Source organism: Pelodiscus sinensis, chromosome 19 (genome assembly GCF_052426305.1).
Source record: "Pelodiscus sinensis isolate ZL-2025 chromosome 19, ASM5242630v1, whole genome shotgun sequence".
Taxonomy (NCBI): Eukaryota; Metazoa; Chordata; order Testudines; family Trionychidae; genus Pelodiscus; species Pelodiscus sinensis.
Genome location: NC_143070.1, coordinates 7222579 through 7239957, shown reverse-complemented (window position 1 = coordinate 7239957; position 17379 = coordinate 7222579). Strand labels below are relative to the sequence as shown.

The 17379-nt window shown below is 62.4% G+C and overlaps 7 non-coding genes and 1 pseudogene across 7 annotated transcripts; all 8 read right to left on the bottom strand.

Annotated features, from left to right (window-relative positions):
* Nucleotides 1-1707: 1707 nt before the first annotated feature.
* LOC142825891 (U2 spliceosomal RNA) lies at nt 1708-1898 on the bottom strand. The gene has a single exon (XR_012900218.1). It is a non-coding gene; the product is annotated as a U2 spliceosomal RNA (small nuclear RNA).
* Nucleotides 1899-3839: 1941 nt separating this feature from the next.
* Nucleotides 3840-4030, bottom strand: LOC149522123 (U2 spliceosomal RNA). The gene has a single exon (XR_016347468.1). It is a non-coding gene; the product is annotated as a U2 spliceosomal RNA (small nuclear RNA).
* A 1939-nt stretch (nt 4031-5969) lies between these two features.
* Nucleotides 5970-6144, bottom strand: LOC149522122 (U2 spliceosomal RNA; annotated as a pseudogene).
* Nucleotides 6145-8252: 2108 nt separating this feature from the next.
* Nucleotides 8253-8443, bottom strand: LOC149522121 (U2 spliceosomal RNA). The gene has a single exon (XR_016347467.1). It is a non-coding gene; the product is annotated as a U2 spliceosomal RNA (small nuclear RNA).
* Nucleotides 8444-10373: 1930 nt separating this feature from the next.
* On the bottom strand, nt 10374-10564 carry LOC149522120 (U2 spliceosomal RNA). Its single transcript, XR_016347466.1, has one exon. It is a non-coding gene; the product is annotated as a U2 spliceosomal RNA (small nuclear RNA).
* A 1927-nt stretch (nt 10565-12491) lies between these two features.
* LOC149522119 (U2 spliceosomal RNA) lies at nt 12492-12682 on the bottom strand. The gene has a single exon (XR_016347465.1). It is a non-coding gene; the product is annotated as a U2 spliceosomal RNA (small nuclear RNA).
* Nucleotides 12683-14612: 1930 nt separating this feature from the next.
* Nucleotides 14613-14803, bottom strand: LOC149522118 (U2 spliceosomal RNA). Its single transcript, XR_016347464.1, has one exon. It is a non-coding gene; the product is annotated as a U2 spliceosomal RNA (small nuclear RNA).
* Nucleotides 14804-16733: 1930 nt separating this feature from the next.
* LOC149522117 (U2 spliceosomal RNA) lies at nt 16734-16920 on the bottom strand. Its single transcript, XR_016347476.1, has one exon. It is a non-coding gene; the product is annotated as a U2 spliceosomal RNA (small nuclear RNA).
* Nucleotides 16921-17379: the final 459 nt, after the last annotated feature.

Here is a 17379-nt window from a genome sequence, read left to right as displayed (position 1 = left end):
GACCTTGCTGAGGCCGCTCCCCGCGGCGGGCCGGGTTGGCTGGCCGGCGTTCATCTGCATGGCTCCTCCTGGCGCCCGGCGTCATCATGGTGACAGCCGAGCAGGTCGGCCGGCCGGCCTGTGTTAGCGGCGGCGGCTTTGGCATGGCCTCGGCTGGGCAGACACTCCTTCCTTCTGCTTGCCATGCCATGCAGGCCGACTGAGGACGGCAGTCCGGGAACAGCAAAGCAGAGCAGAGCAGAGCAAAGAGCGACTGGGCTGGCCTCCAGCCGAGCGGCAGATTTAGCAGCCCAGAAGAGCGGCGAGTGGGGACATCCTGTATACTACACTCTCGGCTGGGGCTGGGGCTGGGGCTGGGGCTGGGGCTGGGGCTGGGGCTCCCGCTCCCTCTCCCTCAGGCTGGGGCTCCCTCCCCCTCCCACCCTCACGCACGCAGCCCCCCTTACCTCAGGGCGCCCACAGACGTACTCTCCCCCTCCCAAGACGTCCCCCAGCGCCGGGGGATAAAATTTTTCTAAGTCCCGCCCGCTCGCTCACCGCCCGCCGCCCTCTCCTCGCTCACGGGGACCGCACCGGCTCGCCCGCCCCGCGCGCCTCCTTCGGCCTCCCCTCCCTCGGAGCAGGGAGCCCCGGCTGGGGGCGGGCGCCGGGGGCCCTCCGGGCGGCGCCCCGCTCGCCTCCCTCCCTCCTTCCTTCCCTCCCGGCGGCCTCCGCCGGTCATCTGCATGCGGGCTCCGCCCCCCCGCCTCCTCCTCGCTTACCCGGCCGCTCAGCTGCCTGCAGAAGCGGATAGTCCCGTGTTGAACGGGGCTCGTCAACTGCTCCCTGACAGCCCCGCTCGCGGGTCCGACGCCCCGCCCCGCCCCGTCCCGTCCCTGCCGGCAGGAGCGGCAGGTGTGAATGGGGTGTGAACGGGGCTCCTCCACAGCTCGCTGGCAAGGCCGACGCCCCGCAGACTGCTTGGCCGCAGTCTTTCTGCCTCCGCCTCTGCTTTTCCAAGCACTCACTCACTCACTCACTCCCCCTTGATTGATTTAAAAAAAAAAAAAAAAAAAAAAAAAGCGGCGGCTTGCCTCTGCTGCCTTTGAAAAAACCTCTTCTCTCCCTCACTCACTCACTCACTCCTTCAGTCAGTCAGTCCGTCAGTCAGTCATGCACTCCCATTCCTTGCACTGATTCGTATGGGGACCCTTATTTAGTTATAAAAGACAAGAAAAGAAAAAAAGCGGCGGCTTGCCTCCGCTGCCTGCCTTTGAAGAAAACCTCTTCTCTTCTCTTCTCTTCTCTTCTCTTCTCTCTTCAGTCAGTCAGGCACTCCCATTCCTTGCACTGATTCGTATGGGGACGCTTATTTAGTTATAAAAGACAAGAAAAGAAAAAAAGCGGCGGCTTGCCTCCTCTGGCTGCCTTTGCAAACAAACCTTGCGGCGGGCGGGGTTGTTTGGGGGGGGGGGGGGGCGTGTGCGAGTTTTTTTGCTTTCTCTTTCTTGTTGTTGTGGTGGTGGTTTGCCAAGACCTCCCCCCGGAGACGCACAGCGCAGCCCCGCCCCGCCCCCGGCGCACAGGCACACACACACACAGCAGAGATTTTTCTGGGGGACTTTTTATTGAGACACACACGCCATTTTTTTTTTTTAAATAATTCCTTTCTCTTTCCCCAAAGGGCACTCAGGTCTATTTTTAGCACCGCACAGGTGGCTCCCCGAGGGGAGGTGCACCGCTCCTGGAAGTACTGCAATACCAGGTCGATGCGTGGAGTGGACGGAGCAAGCTCCTGTTCCGACCCCCTGTTCCAAAAATCCATTTAATATAAAGATCTCAGATAGAGATCATATCAGATATTAAACTGATAAGAACAGATACTACACTTGATCTTAGCCAAAAGGCCGAGAAGCGATGGCTTGCGTCGCCCCCCGTCCGAGGTACCCCCTCGCCCTCACGTCTCCGCCTTACCGGGAGCGCCCGGCGGTCGCGCGCCGCCCGTCCGCGACGGTCGCCAGGCTTCCGGAGCCACCGCTCGGCGGCCAGGGCCCTGCAGCCGACGCTCCCGCGCCCCAGGGGCGGAGGGCGTGCGCCGGCCACGCTCGGCCACCGCCCCTGGGAACCCGCCCTCGGCGACCGGCGCCAGACCTTGCTGAGGCCGCTCCCCGCGGCGGGCCGGGTTGGCTGGCCGGCGTTCATCTGCATGGCTCCTCCTGGCGCCCGGCGTCATCATGGTGACAGCCGAGCAGGTCGGCCGGCCGGCCTGTGTTAGCGGCGGCGGCTTTGGCATGGCCTCGGCTGGGCAGACACTCCTTCCTTCTGCTTGCCATGCCATGCAGGCCGACTGAGGACGGCAGTCCGGGAACAGCAAAGCAGAGCAGAGCAGAGCAAAGAGCGACTGGGCTGGCCTCCAGCCGAGCGGCAGATTTAGCAGCCCAGAAGAGCGGCGAGTGGGGACATCCTGTATACTACACTCTCGGCTGGGGCTGGGGCTGGGGCTGGGGCTGGGGCTGGGGCTCCCGCTCCCTCTCCCTCAGGCTGGGGCTCCCTCCCCCTCCCACCCTCACGCACGCAGCCCCCCTTACCTCAGGGCGCCCACAGACGTACTCTCCCCCTCCCAAGACGTCCCCCAGCGCCGGGGGATAAAATTTTTCTAAGTCCCGCCCGCTCGCTCACCGCCCGCCGCCCTCTCCTCGCTCACGGGGACCGCACCGGCTCGCCCGCCCCGCGCGCCTCCTTCGGCCTCCCCTCCCTCGGAGCAGGGAGCCCCGGCTGGGGGCGGGCGCCGGGGGCCCTCCGGGCGGCGCCCCGCTCGCCTCCCTCCCTCCTTCCTTCCCTCCCGGCGGCCTCCGCCGGTCATCTGCATGCGGGCTCCGCCCCCCCGCCTCCTCCTCGCTTACCCGGCCGCTCAGCTGCCTGCAGAAGCGGATAGTCCCGTGTTGAACGGGGCTCGTCAACTGCTCCCTGACAGCCCCGCTCGCGGGTCCGACGCCCCGCCCCGCCCCGTCCCGTCCCTGCCGGCAGGAGCGGCAGGTGTGAATGGGGTGTGAACGGGGCTCCTCCACAGCTCGCTGGCAAGGCCGACGCCCCGCAGACTGCTTGGCCGCAGTCTTTCTGCCTCCGCCTCTGCTTTTCCAAGCACTCACTCACTCACTCACTCCCCCTTGATTGATTTAAAAAAAAAAAAAAAAAAAAAAAAAAGCGGCGGCTTGCCTCTGCTGCCTTTGAAAAAACCTCTTCTCTCCCTCACTCACTCACTCACTCCTTCAGTCAGTCAGTCCGTCAGTCAGTCATGCACTCCCATTCCTTGCACTGATTCGTATGGGGACCCTTATTTAGTTATAAAAGACAAGAAAAGAAAAAAAGCGGCGGCTTGCCTCCGCTGCCTGCCTTTGAAGAAAACCTCTTCTCTTCTCTTCTCTTCTCTTCTCTTCTCTTCTCTTCTCTCTTCAGTCAGTCAGGCACTCCCATTCCTTGCACTGATTCGTATGGGGACGCTTATTTAGTTATAAAAGACAAGAAAAGAAAAAAAGCGGCGGCTTGCCTCCTCTGGCTGCCTTTGCAAACAAACCTTGCGGCGGGCGGGGTTGTTTGGGGGGGGGGGGGGGCGTGTGCGAGTTTTTTTGCTTTCTCTTTCTTGTTGTTGTGGTGGTGGTTTGCCAAGACCTCCCCCCGGAGACGCACAGCGCAGCCCCGCCCCGCCCCCGGCGCACAGGCACACACACACACAGCAGAGATTTTTCTGGGGGACTTTTTATTGAGACACACACGCCATTTTTTTTTTTTAAATAATTCCTTTCTCTTTCCCCAAAGGGCACTCAGGTCTATTTTTAGCACCGCACAGGTGGCTCCCCGAGGGGAGGTGCACCGCTCCTGGAAGTACTGCAATACCAGGTCGATGCGTGGAGTGGACGGAGCAAGCTCCTGTTCCGACCCCCTGTTCCAAAAATCCATTTAATATAAAGATCTCAGATAGAGATCATATCAGATATTAAACTGATAAGAACAGATACTACACTTGATCTTAGCCAAAAGGCCGAGAAGCGATGGCTTGCGTCGCCCCCCGTCCGAGGTACCCCCTCGCCCTCACGTCTCCGCCTTACCGGGAGCGCCCGGCGGTCGCGCGCCGCCCGTCCGCGACGGTCGCCAGGCTTCCGGAGCCACCGCTCGGCGGCCAGGGCCCTGCAGCCGACGCTCCCGCGCCCCAGGGGCGGAGGGCGTGCGCCGGCCACGCTCGGCCACCGCCCCTGGGAACCCGCCCTCGGCGACCGGCGCCAGACCTTGCTGAGGCCGCTCCCCGCGGCGGGCCGGGTTGGCTGGCCGGCGTTCATCTGCATGGCTCCTCCTGGCGCCCGGCGTCATCATGGTGACAGCCGAGCAGGTCGGCCGGCCGGCCTGTGTTAGCGGCGGCGGCTTTGGCATGGCCTCGGCTGGGCAGACACTCCTTCCTTCTGCTTGCCATGCCATGCAGGCCGACTGAGGACGGCAGTCCGGGAACAGCAAAGCAGAGCAGAGCAGAGCAAAGAGCGACTGGGCTGGCCTCCAGCCGAGCGGCAGATTTAGCAGCCCAGAAGAGCGGCGAGTGGGGACATCCTGTATACTACACTCTCGGCTGGGGCTGGGGCTGGGGCTGGGGCTGGGGCTGGGGCTCCCGCTCCCTCTCCCTCAGGCTGGGGCTCCCTCCCCCTCCCACCCTCACGCACGCAGCCCCCCTTACCTCAGGGCGCCCACAGACGTACTCTCCCCCTCCCAAGACGTCCCCCAGCGCCGGGGGATAAAATTTTTCTAAGTCCCGCCCGCTCGCTCACCGCCCGCCGCCCTCTCCTCGCTCACGGGGACCGCACCGGCTCGCCCGCCCCGCGCGCCTCCTTCGGCCTCCCCTCCCTCGGAGCAGGGAGCCCCGGCTGGGGGCGGGCGCCGGGGGCCCTCCGGGCGGCGCCCCGCTCGCCTCCCTCCCTCCTTCCTTCCCTCCCGGCGGCCTCCGCCGGTCATCTGCATGCGGGCTCCGCCCCCCCGCCTCCTCCTCGCTTACCCGGCCGCTCAGCTGCCTGCAGAAGCGGATAGTCCCGTGTTGAACGGGGCTCGTCAACTGCTCCCTGACAGCCCCGCTCGCGGGTCCGACGCCCCGCCCCGCCCCGTCCCGTCCCTGCCGGCAGGAGCGGCAGGTGTGAATGGGGTGTGAACGGGGCTCCTCCACAGCTCGCTGGCAAGGCCGACGCCCCGCAGACTGCTTGGCCGCAGTCTTTCTGCCTCCGCCTCTGCTTTTCCAAGCACTCACTCACTCACTCACTCACTCCCCCTTGATTGATTTAAAAAAAAAAAAAAAAAAAAAAAAAGCGGCGGCTTGCCTCTGCTGCCTTTGAAAAAACCTCTTCTCTCCCTCACTCACTCACTCACTCCTTCAGTCAGTCAGTCCGTCAGTCAGTCATGCACTCCCATTCCTTGCACTGATTCGTATGGGGACCCTTATTTAGTTATAAAAGACAAGAAAAGAAAAAAAGCGGCGGCTTGCCTCCGCTGCCTGCCTTTGAAGAAAACCTCTTCTCTTCTCTTCTCTTCTCTTCTCTTCTCTTCTCTCTTCAGTCAGTCAGGCACTCCCATTCCTTGCACTGATTCGTATGGGGACGCTTATTTAGTTATAAAAGACAAGAAAAGAAAAAAAGCGGCGGCTTGCCTCCTCTGGCTGCCTTTGCAAACAAACCTTGCGGCGGGCGGGGTTGTTTGGGGGGGGGGGGGGGCGTGTGCGAGTTTTTTTGCTTTCTCTTTCTTGTTGTTGTGGTGGTGGTTTGCCAAGACCTCCCCCCGGAGACGCACAGCGCAGCCCCGCCCCGCCCCCGGCGCACAGGCACACACACACACAGCAGAGATTTTTCTGGGGGACTTTTTATTGAGACACACACGCCATTTTTTTTTTTTAAATAATTCCTTTCTCTTTCCCCAAAGGGCACTCAGGTCTATTTTTAGCACCGCACAGGTGGCTCCCCGAGGGGAGGTGCACCGCTCCTGGAAGTACTGCAATACCAGGTCGATGCGTGGAGTGGACGGAGCAAGCTCCTGTTCCGACCCCCTGTTCCAAAAATCCATTTAATATAAAGATCTCAGATAGAGATCATATCAGATATTAAACTGATAAGAACAGATATTAATTGATCTGGAGCATATGCGAGGCTTCCAGGCAAGGGCCGAGCGTTGGGCAGTCAGGCGAAACGCCCCGCGTATGTCAGGGTACTGACTTGGGAACCGTTATGACGCCAATACAGCCTACTGACCCGACCCCTACCTTTCCGCGGGTCGCGCTCCGAGAGAATGTTGATCTTAGCCAAAAGGCCGAGAAGCGATGGCTTGCGTCGCCCCCCGTCCGAGGTACCCCCTCGCCCTCACGTCTCCGCCTTACCGGGAGCGCCCGGCGGTCGCGCGCCGCCCGTCCGCGACGGTCGCCAGGCTTCCGGAGCCACCGCTCGGCGGCCAGGGCCCTGCAGCCGACGCTCCCGCGCCCCAGGGGCGGAGGGCGTGCGCCGGCCACGCTCGGCCACCGCCCCTGGGAACCCGCCCTCGGCGACCGGCGCCAGACCTTGCTGAGGCCGCTCCCCGCGGCGGGCCGGGTTGGCTGGCCGGCGTTCATCTGCATGGCTCCTCCTGGCGCCCGGCGTCATCATGGTGACAGCCGAGCAGGTCGGCCGGCCGGCCTGTGTTAGCGGCGGCGGCTTTGGCATGGCCTCGGCTGGGCAGACACTCCTTCCTTCTGCTTGCCATGCCATGCAGGCCGACTGAGGACGGCAGTCCGGGAACAGCAAAGCAGAGCAGAGCAGAGCAAAGAGCGACTGGGCTGGCCTCCAGCCGAGCGGCAGATTTAGCAGCCCAGAAGAGCGGCGAGTGGGGACATCCTGTATACTACACTCTCGGCTGGGGCTGGGGCTGGGGCTGGGGCTGGGGCTGGGGCTCCCGCTCCCTCTCCCTCAGGCTGGGGCTCCCTCCCCCTCCCACCCTCACGCACGCAGCCCCCCTTACCTCAGGGCGCCCACAGACGTACTCTCCCCCTCCCAAGACGTCCCCCAGCGCCGGGGGATAAAATTTTTCTAAGTCCCGCCCGCTCGCTCACCGCCCGCCGCCCTCTCCTCGCTCACGGGGACCGCACCGGCTCGCCCGCCCCGCGCGCCTCCTTCGGCCTCCCCTCCCTCGGAGCAGGGAGCCCCGGCTGGGGGCGGGCGCCGGGGGCCCTCCGGGCGGCGCCCCGCTCGCCTCCCTCCCTCCTTCCTTCCCTCCCGGCGGCCTCCGCCGGTCATCTGCATGCGGGCTCCGCCCCCCCGCCTCCTCCTCGCTTACCCGGCCGCTCAGCTGCCTGCAGAAGCGGATAGTCCCGTGTTGAACGGGGCTCGTCAACTGCTCCCTGACAGCCCCGCTCGCGGGTCCGACGCCCCGCCCCGCCCCGTCCCGTCCCTGCCGGCAGGAGCGGCAGGTGTGAATGGGGTGTGAACGGGGCTCCTCCACAGCTCGCTGGCAAGGCCGACGCCCCGCAGACTGCTTGGCCGCAGTCTTTCTGCCTCCGCCTCTGCTTTTCCAAGCACTCACTCACTCACTCACTCCCCCTTGATTGATTTAAAAAAAAAAAAAAAAAAAAAAAAAGCGGCGGCTTGCCTCTGCTGCCTTTGAAAAAACCTCTTCTCTCCCTCACTCACTCACTCACTCCTTCAGTCAGTCAGTCCGTCAGTCAGTCATGCACTCCCATTCCTTGCACTGATTCGTATGGGGACCCTTATTTAGTTATAAAAGACAAGAAAAGAAAAAAAGCGGCGGCTTGCCTCCGCTGCCTGCCTTTGAAGAAAACCTCTTCTCTTCTCTTCTCTTCTCTTCTCTTCTCTCTTCAGTCAGTCAGGCACTCCCATTCCTTGCACTGATTCGTATGGGGACGCTTATTTAGTTATAAAAGACAAGAAAAGAAAAAAAGCGGCGGCTTGCCTCCTCTGGCTGCCTTTGCAAACAAACCTTGCGGCGGGCGGGGTTGTTTGGGGGGGGGGGGGGGGCGTGTGCGAGTTTTTTTGCTTTCTCTTTCTTGTTGTTGTGGTGGTGGTTTGCCAAGACCTCCCCCCGGAGACGCACAGCGCAGCCCCGCCCCGCCCCCGGCGCACAGGCACACACACACACAGCAGAGATTTTTCTGGGGGACTTTTTATTGAGACACACACGCCATTTTTTTTTTTTAAATAATTCCTTTCTCTTTCCCCAAAGGGCACTCAGGTCTATTTTTAGCACCGCACAGGTGGCTCCCCGAGGGGAGGTGCACCGCTCCTGGAAGTACTGCAATACCAGGTCGATGCGTGGAGTGGACGGAGCAAGCTCCTGTTCCGACCCCCTGTTCCAAAAATCCATTTAATATAAAGATCTCAGATAGAGATCATATCAGATATTAAACTGATAAGAACAGATACTACACTTGATCTTAGCCAAAAGGCCGAGAAGCGATGGCTTGCGTCGCCCCCCGTCCGAGGTACCCCCTCGCCCTCACGTCTCCGCCTTACCGGGAGCGCCCGGCGGTCGCGCGCCGCCCGTCCGCGACGGTCGCCAGGCTTCCGGAGCCACCGCTCGGCGGCCAGGGCCCTGCAGCCGACGCTCCCGCGCCCCAGGGGCGGAGGGCGTGCGCCGGCCACGCTCGGCCACCGCCCCTGGGAACCCGCCCTCGGCGACCGGCGCCAGACCTTGCTGAGGCCGCTCCCCGCGGCGGGCCGGGTTGGCTGGCCGGCGTTCATCTGCATGGCTCCTCCTGGCGCCCGGCGTCATCATGGTGACAGCCGAGCAGGTCGGCCGGCCGGCCTGTGTTAGCGGCGGCGGCTTTGGCATGGCCTCGGCTGGGCAGACACTCCTTCCTTCTGCTTGCCATGCCATGCAGGCCGACTGAGGACGGCAGTCCGGGAACAGCAAAGCAGAGCAGAGCAGAGCAAAGAGCGACTGGGCTGGCCTCCAGCCGAGCGGCAGATTTAGCAGCCCAGAAGAGCGGCGAGTGGGGACATCCTGTATACTACACTCTCGGCTGGGGCTGGGGCTGGGGCTGGGGCTGGGGCTGGGGCTCCCGCTCCCTCTCCCTCAGGCTGGGGCTCCCTCCCCCTCCCACCCTCACGCACGCAGCCCCCCTTACCTCAGGGCGCCCACAGACGTACTCTCCCCCTCCCAAGACGTCCCCCAGCGCCGGGGGATAAAATTTTTCTAAGTCCCGCCCGCTCGCTCACCGCCCGCCGCCCTCTCCTCGCTCACGGGGACCGCACCGGCTCGCCCGCCCCGCGCGCCTCCTTCGGCCTCCCCTCCCTCGGAGCAGGGAGCCCCGGCTGGGGGCGGGCGCCGGGGGCCCTCCGGGCGGCGCCCCGCTCGCCTCCCTCCCTCCTTCCTTCCCTCCCGGCGGCCTCCGCCGGTCATCTGCATGCGGGCTCCGCCCCCCCGCCTCCTCCTCGCTTACCCGGCCGCTCAGCTGCCTGCAGAAGCGGATAGTCCCGTGTTGAACGGGGCTCGTCAACTGCTCCCTGACAGCCCCGCTCGCGGGTCCGACGCCCCGCCCCGCCCCGTCCCGTCCCTGCCGGCAGGAGCGGCAGGTGTGAATGGGGTGTGAACGGGGCTCCTCCACAGCTCGCTGGCAAGGCCGACGCCCCGCAGACTGCTTGGCCGCAGTCTTTCTGCCTCCGCCTCTGCTTTTCCAAGCACTCACTCACTCACTCACTCCCCCTTGATTGATTTAAAAAAAAAAAAAAAAAAAAAAAAAAGCGGCGGCTTGCCTCTGCTGCCTTTGAAAAAACCTCTTCTCTCCCTCACTCACTCACTCACTCCTTCAGTCAGTCAGTCCGTCAGTCAGTCATGCACTCCCATTCCTTGCACTGATTCGTATGGGGACCCTTATTTAGTTATAAAAGACAAGAAAAGAAAAAAAGCGGCGGCTTGCCTCCGCTGCCTGCCTTTGAAGAAAACCTCTTCTCTTCTCTTCTCTTCTCTTCTCTTCTCTCTTCAGTCAGTCAGGCACTCCCATTCCTTGCACTGATTCGTATGGGGACGCTTATTTAGTTATAAAAGACAAGAAAAGAAAAAAAGCGGCGGCTTGCCTCCTCTGGCTGCCTTTGCAAACAAACCTTGCGGCGGGCGGGGTTGTTTGGGGGGGGGGGGGGCGTGTGCGAGTTTTTTTGCTTTCTCTTTCTTGTTGTTGTGGTGGTGGTTTGCCAAGACCTCCCCCCGGAGACGCACAGCGCAGCCCCGCCCCGCCCCCGGCGCACAGGCACACACACACACAGCAGAGATTTTTCTGGGGGACTTTTTATTGAGACACACACGCCATTTTTTTTTTTTAAATAATTCCTTTCTCTTTCCCCAAAGGGCACTCAGGTCTATTTTTAGCACCGCACAGGTGGCTCCCCGAGGGGAGGTGCACCGCTCCTGGAAGTACTGCAATACCAGGTCGATGCGTGGAGTGGACGGAGCAAGCTCCTGTTCCGACCCCCTGTTCCAAAAATCCATTTAATATAAAGATCTCAGATAGAGATCATATCAGATATTAAACTGATAAGAACAGATACTACACTTGATCTTAGCCAAAAGGCCGAGAAGCGATGGCTTGCGTCGCCCCCCGTCCGAGGTACCCCCTCGCCCTCACGTCTCCGCCTTACCGGGAGCGCCCGGCGGTCGCGCGCCGCCCGTCCGCGACGGTCGCCAGGCTTCCGGAGCCACCGCTCGGCGGCCAGGGCCCTGCAGCCGACGCTCCCGCGCCCCAGGGGCGGAGGGCGTGCGCCGGCCACGCTCGGCCACCGCCCCTGGGAACCCGCCCTCGGCGACCGGCGCCAGACCTTGCTGAGGCCGCTCCCCGCGGCGGGCCGGGTTGGCTGGCCGGCGTTCATCTGCATGGCTCCTCCTGGCGCCCGGCGTCATCATGGTGACAGCCGAGCAGGTCGGCCGGCCGGCCTGTGTTAGCGGCGGCGGCTTTGGCATGGCCTCGGCTGGGCAGACACTCCTTCCTTCTGCTTGCCATGCCATGCAGGCCGACTGAGGACGGCAGTCCGGGAACAGCAAAGCAGAGCAGAGCAGAGCAAAGAGCGACTGGGCTGGCCTCCAGCCGAGCGGCAGATTTAGCAGCCCAGAAGAGCGGCGAGTGGGGACATCCTGTATACTACACTCTCGGCTGGGGCTGGGGCTGGGGCTGGGGCTGGGGCTCCCGCTCCCTCTCCCTCAGGCTGGGGCTCCCTCCCCCTCCCACCCTCACGCACGCAGCCCCCCTTACCTCAGGGCGCCCACAGACGTACTCTCCCCCTCCCAAGACGTCCCCCAGCGCCGGGGGATAAAATTTTTCTAAGTCCCGCCCGCTCGCTCACCGCCCGCCGCCCTCTCCTCGCTCACGGGGACCGCACCGGCTCGCCCGCCCCGCGCGCCTCCTTCGGCCTCCCCTCCCTCGGAGCAGGGAGCCCCGGCTGGGGGCGGGCGCCGGGGGCCCTCCGGGCGGCGCCCCGCTCGCCTCCCTCCCTCCTTCCTTCCCTCCCGGCGGCCTCCGCCGGTCATCTGCATGCGGGCTCCGCCCCCCCGCCTCCTCCTCGCTTACCCGGCCGCTCAGCTGCCTGCAGAAGCGGATAGTCCCGTGTTGAACGGGGCTCGTCAACTGCTCCCTGACAGCCCCGCTCGCGGGTCCGACGCCCCGCCCCGCCCCGTCCCGTCCCTGCCGGCAGGAGCGGCAGGTGTGAATGGGGTGTGAACGGGGCTCCTCCACAGCTCGCTGGCAAGGCCGACGCCCCGCAGACTGCTTGGCCGCAGTCTTTCTGCCTCCGCCTCTGCTTTTCCAAGCACTCACTCACTCACTCACTCACTCCCCCTTGATTGATTTAAAAAAAAAAAAAAAAAAAAAAAAAGCGGCGGCTTGCCTCTGCTGCCTTTGAAAAAACCTCTTCTCTCCCTCACTCACTCACTCACTCCTTCAGTCAGTCAGTCCGTCAGTCAGTCATGCACTCCCATTCCTTGCACTGATTCGTATGGGGACCCTTATTTAGTTATAAAAGACAAGAAAAGAAAAAAAGCGGCGGCTTGCCTCCGCTGCCTGCCTTTGAAGAAAACCTCTTCTCTTCTCTTCTCTTCTCTTCTCTTCTCTCTTCAGTCAGTCAGGCACTCCCATTCCTTGCACTGATTCGTATGGGGACGCTTATTTAGTTATAAAAGACAAGAAAAGAAAAAAAGCGGCGGCTTGCCTCCTCTGGCTGCCTTTGCAAACAAACCTTGCGGCGGGCGGGGTTGTTTGGGGGGGGGGGGGGCGTGTGCGAGTTTTTTTGCTTTCTCTTTCTTGTTGTTGTGGTGGTGGTTTGCCAAGACCTCCCCCCGGAGACGCACAGCGCAGCCCCGCCCCGCCCCCGGCGCACAGGCACACACACACACAGCAGAGATTTTTCTGGGGGACTTTTTATTGAGACACACACGCCATTTTTTTTTTTTAAATAATTCCTTTCTCTTTCCCCAAAGGGCACTCAGGTCTATTTTTAGCACCGCACAGGTGGCTCCCCGAGGGGAGGTGCACCGCTCCTGGAAGTACTGCAATACCAGGTCGATGCGTGGAGTGGACGGAGCAAGCTCCTGTTCCGACCCCCTGTTCCAAAAATCCATTTAATATAAAGATCTCAGATAGAGATCATATCAGATATTAAACTGATAAGAACAGATACTACACTTGATCTTAGCCAAAAGGCCGAGAAGCGATGGCTTGCGTCGCCCCCCGTCCGAGGTACCCCCTCGCCCTCACGTCTCCGCCTTACCGGGAGCGCCCGGCGGTCGCGCGCCGCCCGTCCGCGACGGTCGCCAGGCTTCCGGAGCCACCGCTCGGCGGCCAGGGCCCTGCAGCCGACGCTCCCGCGCCCCAGGGGCGGAGGGCGTGCGCCGGCCACGCTCGGCCACCGCCCCTGGGAACCCGCCCTCGGCGACCGGCGCCAGACCTTGCTGAGGCCGCTCCCCGCGGCGGGCCGGGTTGGCTGGCCGGCGTTCATCTGCATGGCTCCTCCTGGCGCCCGGCGTCATCATGGTGACAGCCGAGCAGGTCGGCCGGCCGGCCTGTGTTAGCGGCGGCGGCTTTGGCATGGCCTCGGCTGGGCAGACACTCCTTCCTTCTGCTTGCCATGCCATGCAGGCCGACTGAGGACGGCAGTCCGGGAACAGCAAAGCAGAGCAGAGCAGAGCAAAGAGCGACTGGGCTGGCCTCCAGCCGAGCGGCAGATTTAGCAGCCCAGAAGAGCGGCGAGTGGGGACATCCTGTATACTACACTCTCGGCTGGGGCTGGGGCTGGGGCTGGGGCTGGGGCTGGGGCTCCCGCTCCCTCTCCCTCAGGCTGGGGCTCCCTCCCCCTCCCACCCTCACGCACGCAGCCCCCCTTACCTCAGGGCGCCCACAGACGTACTCTCCCCCTCCCAAGACGTCCCCCAGCGCCGGGGGATAAAATTTTTCTAAGTCCCGCCCGCTCGCTCACCGCCCGCCGCCCTCTCCTCGCTCACGGGGACCGCACCGGCTCGCCCGCCCCGCGCGCCTCCTTCGGCCTCCCCTCCCTCGGAGCAGGGAGCCCCGGCTGGGGGCGGGCGCCGGGGGCCCTCCGGGCGGCGCCCCGCTCGCCTCCCTCCCTCCTTCCTTCCCTCCCGGCGGCCTCCGCCGGTCATCTGCATGCGGGCTCCGCCCCCCCGCCTCCTCCTCGCTTACCCGGCCGCTCAGCTGCCTGCAGAAGCGGATAGTCCCGTGTTGAACGGGGCTCGTCAACTGCTCCCTGACAGCCCCGCTCGCGGGTCCGACGCCCCGCCCCGCCCCGTCCCGTCCCTGCCGGCAGGAGCGGCAGGTGTGAATGGGGTGTGAACGGGGCTCCTCCACAGCTCGCTGGCAAGGCCGACGCCCCGCAGACTGCTTGGCCGCAGTCTTTCTGCCTCCGCCTCTGCTTTTCCAAGCACTCACTCACTCACTCACTCCCCCTTGATTGATTTAAAAAAAAAAAAAAAAAAAAAAAAAGCGGCGGCTTGCCTCTGCTGCCTTTGAAAAAACCTCTTCTCTCCCTCACTCACTCACTCACTCCTTCAGTCAGTCAGTCCGTCAGTCAGTCATGCACTCCCATTCCTTGCACTGATTCGTATGGGGACCCTTATTTAGTTATAAAAGACAAGAAAAGAAAAAAAGCGGCGGCTTGCCTCCGCTGCCTGCCTTTGAAGAAAACCTCTTCTCTTCTCTTCTCTTCTCTTCTCTTCTCTCTTCAGTCAGTCAGGCACTCCCATTCCTTGCACTGATTCGTATGGGGACGCTTATTTAGTTATAAAAGACAAGAAAAGAAAAAAAGCGGCGGCTTGCCTCCTCTGGCTGCCTTTGCAAACAAACCTTGCGGCGGGCGGGGTTGTTTGGGGGGGGGGGGGGGCGTGTGCGAGTTTTTTTGCTTTCTCTTTCTTGTTGTTGTGGTGGTGGTTTGCCAAGACCTCCCCCCGGAGACGCACAGCGCAGCCCCGCCCCGCCCCCGGCGCACAGGCACACACACACACAGCAGAGATTTTTCTGGGGGACTTTTTATTGAGACACACACGCCATTTTTTTTTTTTAAATAATTCCTTTCTCTTTCCCCAAAGGGCACTCAGGTCTATTTTTAGCACCGCACAGGTGGCTCCCCGAGGGGAGGTGCACCGCTCCTGGAAGTACTGCAATACCAGGTCGATGCGTGGAGTGGACGGAGCAAGCTCCTGTTCCGACCCCCTGTTCCAAAAATCCATTTAATATAAAGATCTCAGATAGAGATCATATCAGATATTAAACTGATAAGAACAGATACTACACTTGATCTTAGCCAAAAGGCCGAGAAGCGATGGCTTGCGTCGCCCCCCGTCCGAGGTACCCCCTCGCCCTCACGTCTCCGCCTTACCGGGAGCGCCCGGCGGTCGCGCGCCGCCCGTCCGCGACGGTCGCCAGGCTTCCGGAGCCACCGCTCGGCGGCCAGGGCCCTGCAGCCGACGCTCCCGCGCCCCAGGGGCGGAGGGCGTGCGCCGGCCACGCTCGGCCACCGCCCCTGGGAACCCGCCCTCGGCGACCGGCGCCAGACCTTGCTGAGGCCGCTCCCCGCGGCGGGCCGGGTTGGCTGGCCGGCGTTCATCTGCATGGCTCCTCCTGGCGCCCGGCGTCATCATGGTGACAGCCGAGCAGGTCGGCCGGCCGGCCTGTGTTAGCGGCGGCGGCTTTGGCATGGCCTCGGCTGGGCAGACACTCCTTCCTTCTGCTTGCCATGCCATGCAGGCCGACTGAGGACGGCAGTCCGGGAACAGCAAAGCAGAGCAGAGCAGAGCAAAGAGCGACTGGGCTGGCCTCCAGCCGAGCGGCAGATTTAGCAGCCCAGAAGAGCGGCGAGTGGGGACATCCTGTATACTACACTCTCGGCTGGGGCTGGGGCTGGGGCTGGGGCTGGGGCTGGGGCTCCCGCTCCCTCTCCCTCAGGCTGGGGCTCCCTCCCCCTCCCACCCTCACGCACGCAGCCCCCCTTACCTCAGGGCGCCCACAGACGTACTCTCCCCCTCCCAAGACGTCCCCCAGCGCCGGGGGATAAAATTTTTCTAAGTCCCGCCCGCTCGCTCACCGCCCGCCGCCCTCTCCTCGCTCACGGGGACCGCACCGGCTCGCCCGCCCCGCGCGCCTCCTTCGGCCTCCCCTCCCTCGGAGCAGGGAGCCCCGGCTGGGGGCGGGCGCCGGGGGCCCTCCGGGCGGCGCCCCGCTCGCCTCCCTCCCTCCTTCCTTCCCTCCCGGCGGCCTCCGCCGGTCATCTGCATGCGGGCTCCGCCCCCCCGCCTCCTCCTCGCTTACCCGGCCGCTCAGCTGCCTGCAGAAGCGGATAGTCCCGTGTTGAACGGGGCTCGTCAACTGCTCCCTGACAGCCCCGCTCGCGGGTCCGACGCCCCGCCCCGCCCCGTCCCGTCCCTGCCGGCAGGAGCGGCAGGTGTGAATGGGGTGTGAACGGGGCTCCTCCACAGCTCGCTGGCAAGGCCGACGCCCCGCAGACTGCTTGGCCGCAGTCTTTCTGCCTCCGCCTCTGCTTTTCCAAGCACTCACTCACTCACTCACTCCCCCTTGATTGATTTAAAAAAAAAAAAAAAAAAAAAAAAAAGCGGCGGCTTGCCTCTGCTGCCTTTGAAAAAACCTCTTCTCTCCCTCACTCACTCACTCACTCCTTCAGTCAGTCAGTCCGTCAGTCAGTCATGCACTCCCATTCCTTGCACTGATTCGTATGGGGACCCTTATTTAGTTATAAAAGACAAGAAAAGAAAAAAAGCGGCGGCTTGCCTCCGCTGCCTGCCTTTGAAGAAAACCTCTTCTCTTCTCTTCTCTTCTCTTCTCTTCTCTCTTCAGTCAGTCAGGCACTCCCATTCCTTGCACTGATTCGTATGGGGACGCTTATTTAGTTATAAAAGACAAGAAAAGAAAAAAAGCGGCGGCTTGCCTCCTCTGGCTGCCTTTGCAAACAAACCTTGCGGCGGGCGGGGTTGTTTGGGGGGGGGGGGGGCGTGTGCGAGTTTTTTTGCTTTCTCTTTCTTGTTGTTGTGGTGGTGGTTTGCCAAGACCTCCCCCCGGAGACGCACAGCGCAGCCCCGCCCCGCCCCCGGCGCACAGGCACACACACACACAGCAGAGATTTTTCTGGGGGACTTTTTATTGAGACACACACGCCATTTTTTTTTTTTAAATAATTCCTTTCTCTTTCCCCAAAGGGCACTCAGGTCTATTTTTAGCACCGCACAGGTGGCTCCCCGAGGGGAGGTGCACCGCTCCTGGAAGTACTGCAATACCAGGTCGATGCGTGGAGTGGACGGAGCAAGCTCCTGTTCCGACCCCCTGTTCCAAAAATCCATTTAATATAAAGATCTCAGATAGAGATCATATCAGATATTAAACTGATAAGAACAGATTGACTTTATTTGAGATAATGTTTAAACAGCAAACATGCATTCAGTGGTTTACAGACAATTGAAAACGTCCGGGGTCGGGTTTGGGGTTAGGGTGGGACCCGCTGGCGGGGTATCCCCGTCGTCCGGGATGCCGGTCGTGCCCCTGGCGTGGGGAGTGCAGAATATATCTAGATCCCGTGGGACGATGGGGGGAGGGGGGGAGTTGCGGTGTTCTGTTTGAAGAACCCGGAGGTAGTAATTGGGGAGGCGTGGGGGCCCCCGGACGTGAGTAGGAGGAGGTTGGGTGAAGATCCGTGTAGCGTATAAGGTGTAGGGTGGGGACGCTTTCCCTGCATAGGGGTCTGAAGGGTTTAAGTTGCTATAATTGTAAGTTTAGGGAGGTGGAGCGCCCCACTTGATCTTAGCCAAAAGGCCGAGAAGCGATGGCTTGCGTCGCCCCCCGTCCGAGGTACCCCCTCGCCCTCACGTCTCCGCCTTACCGGGAGCGCCCGG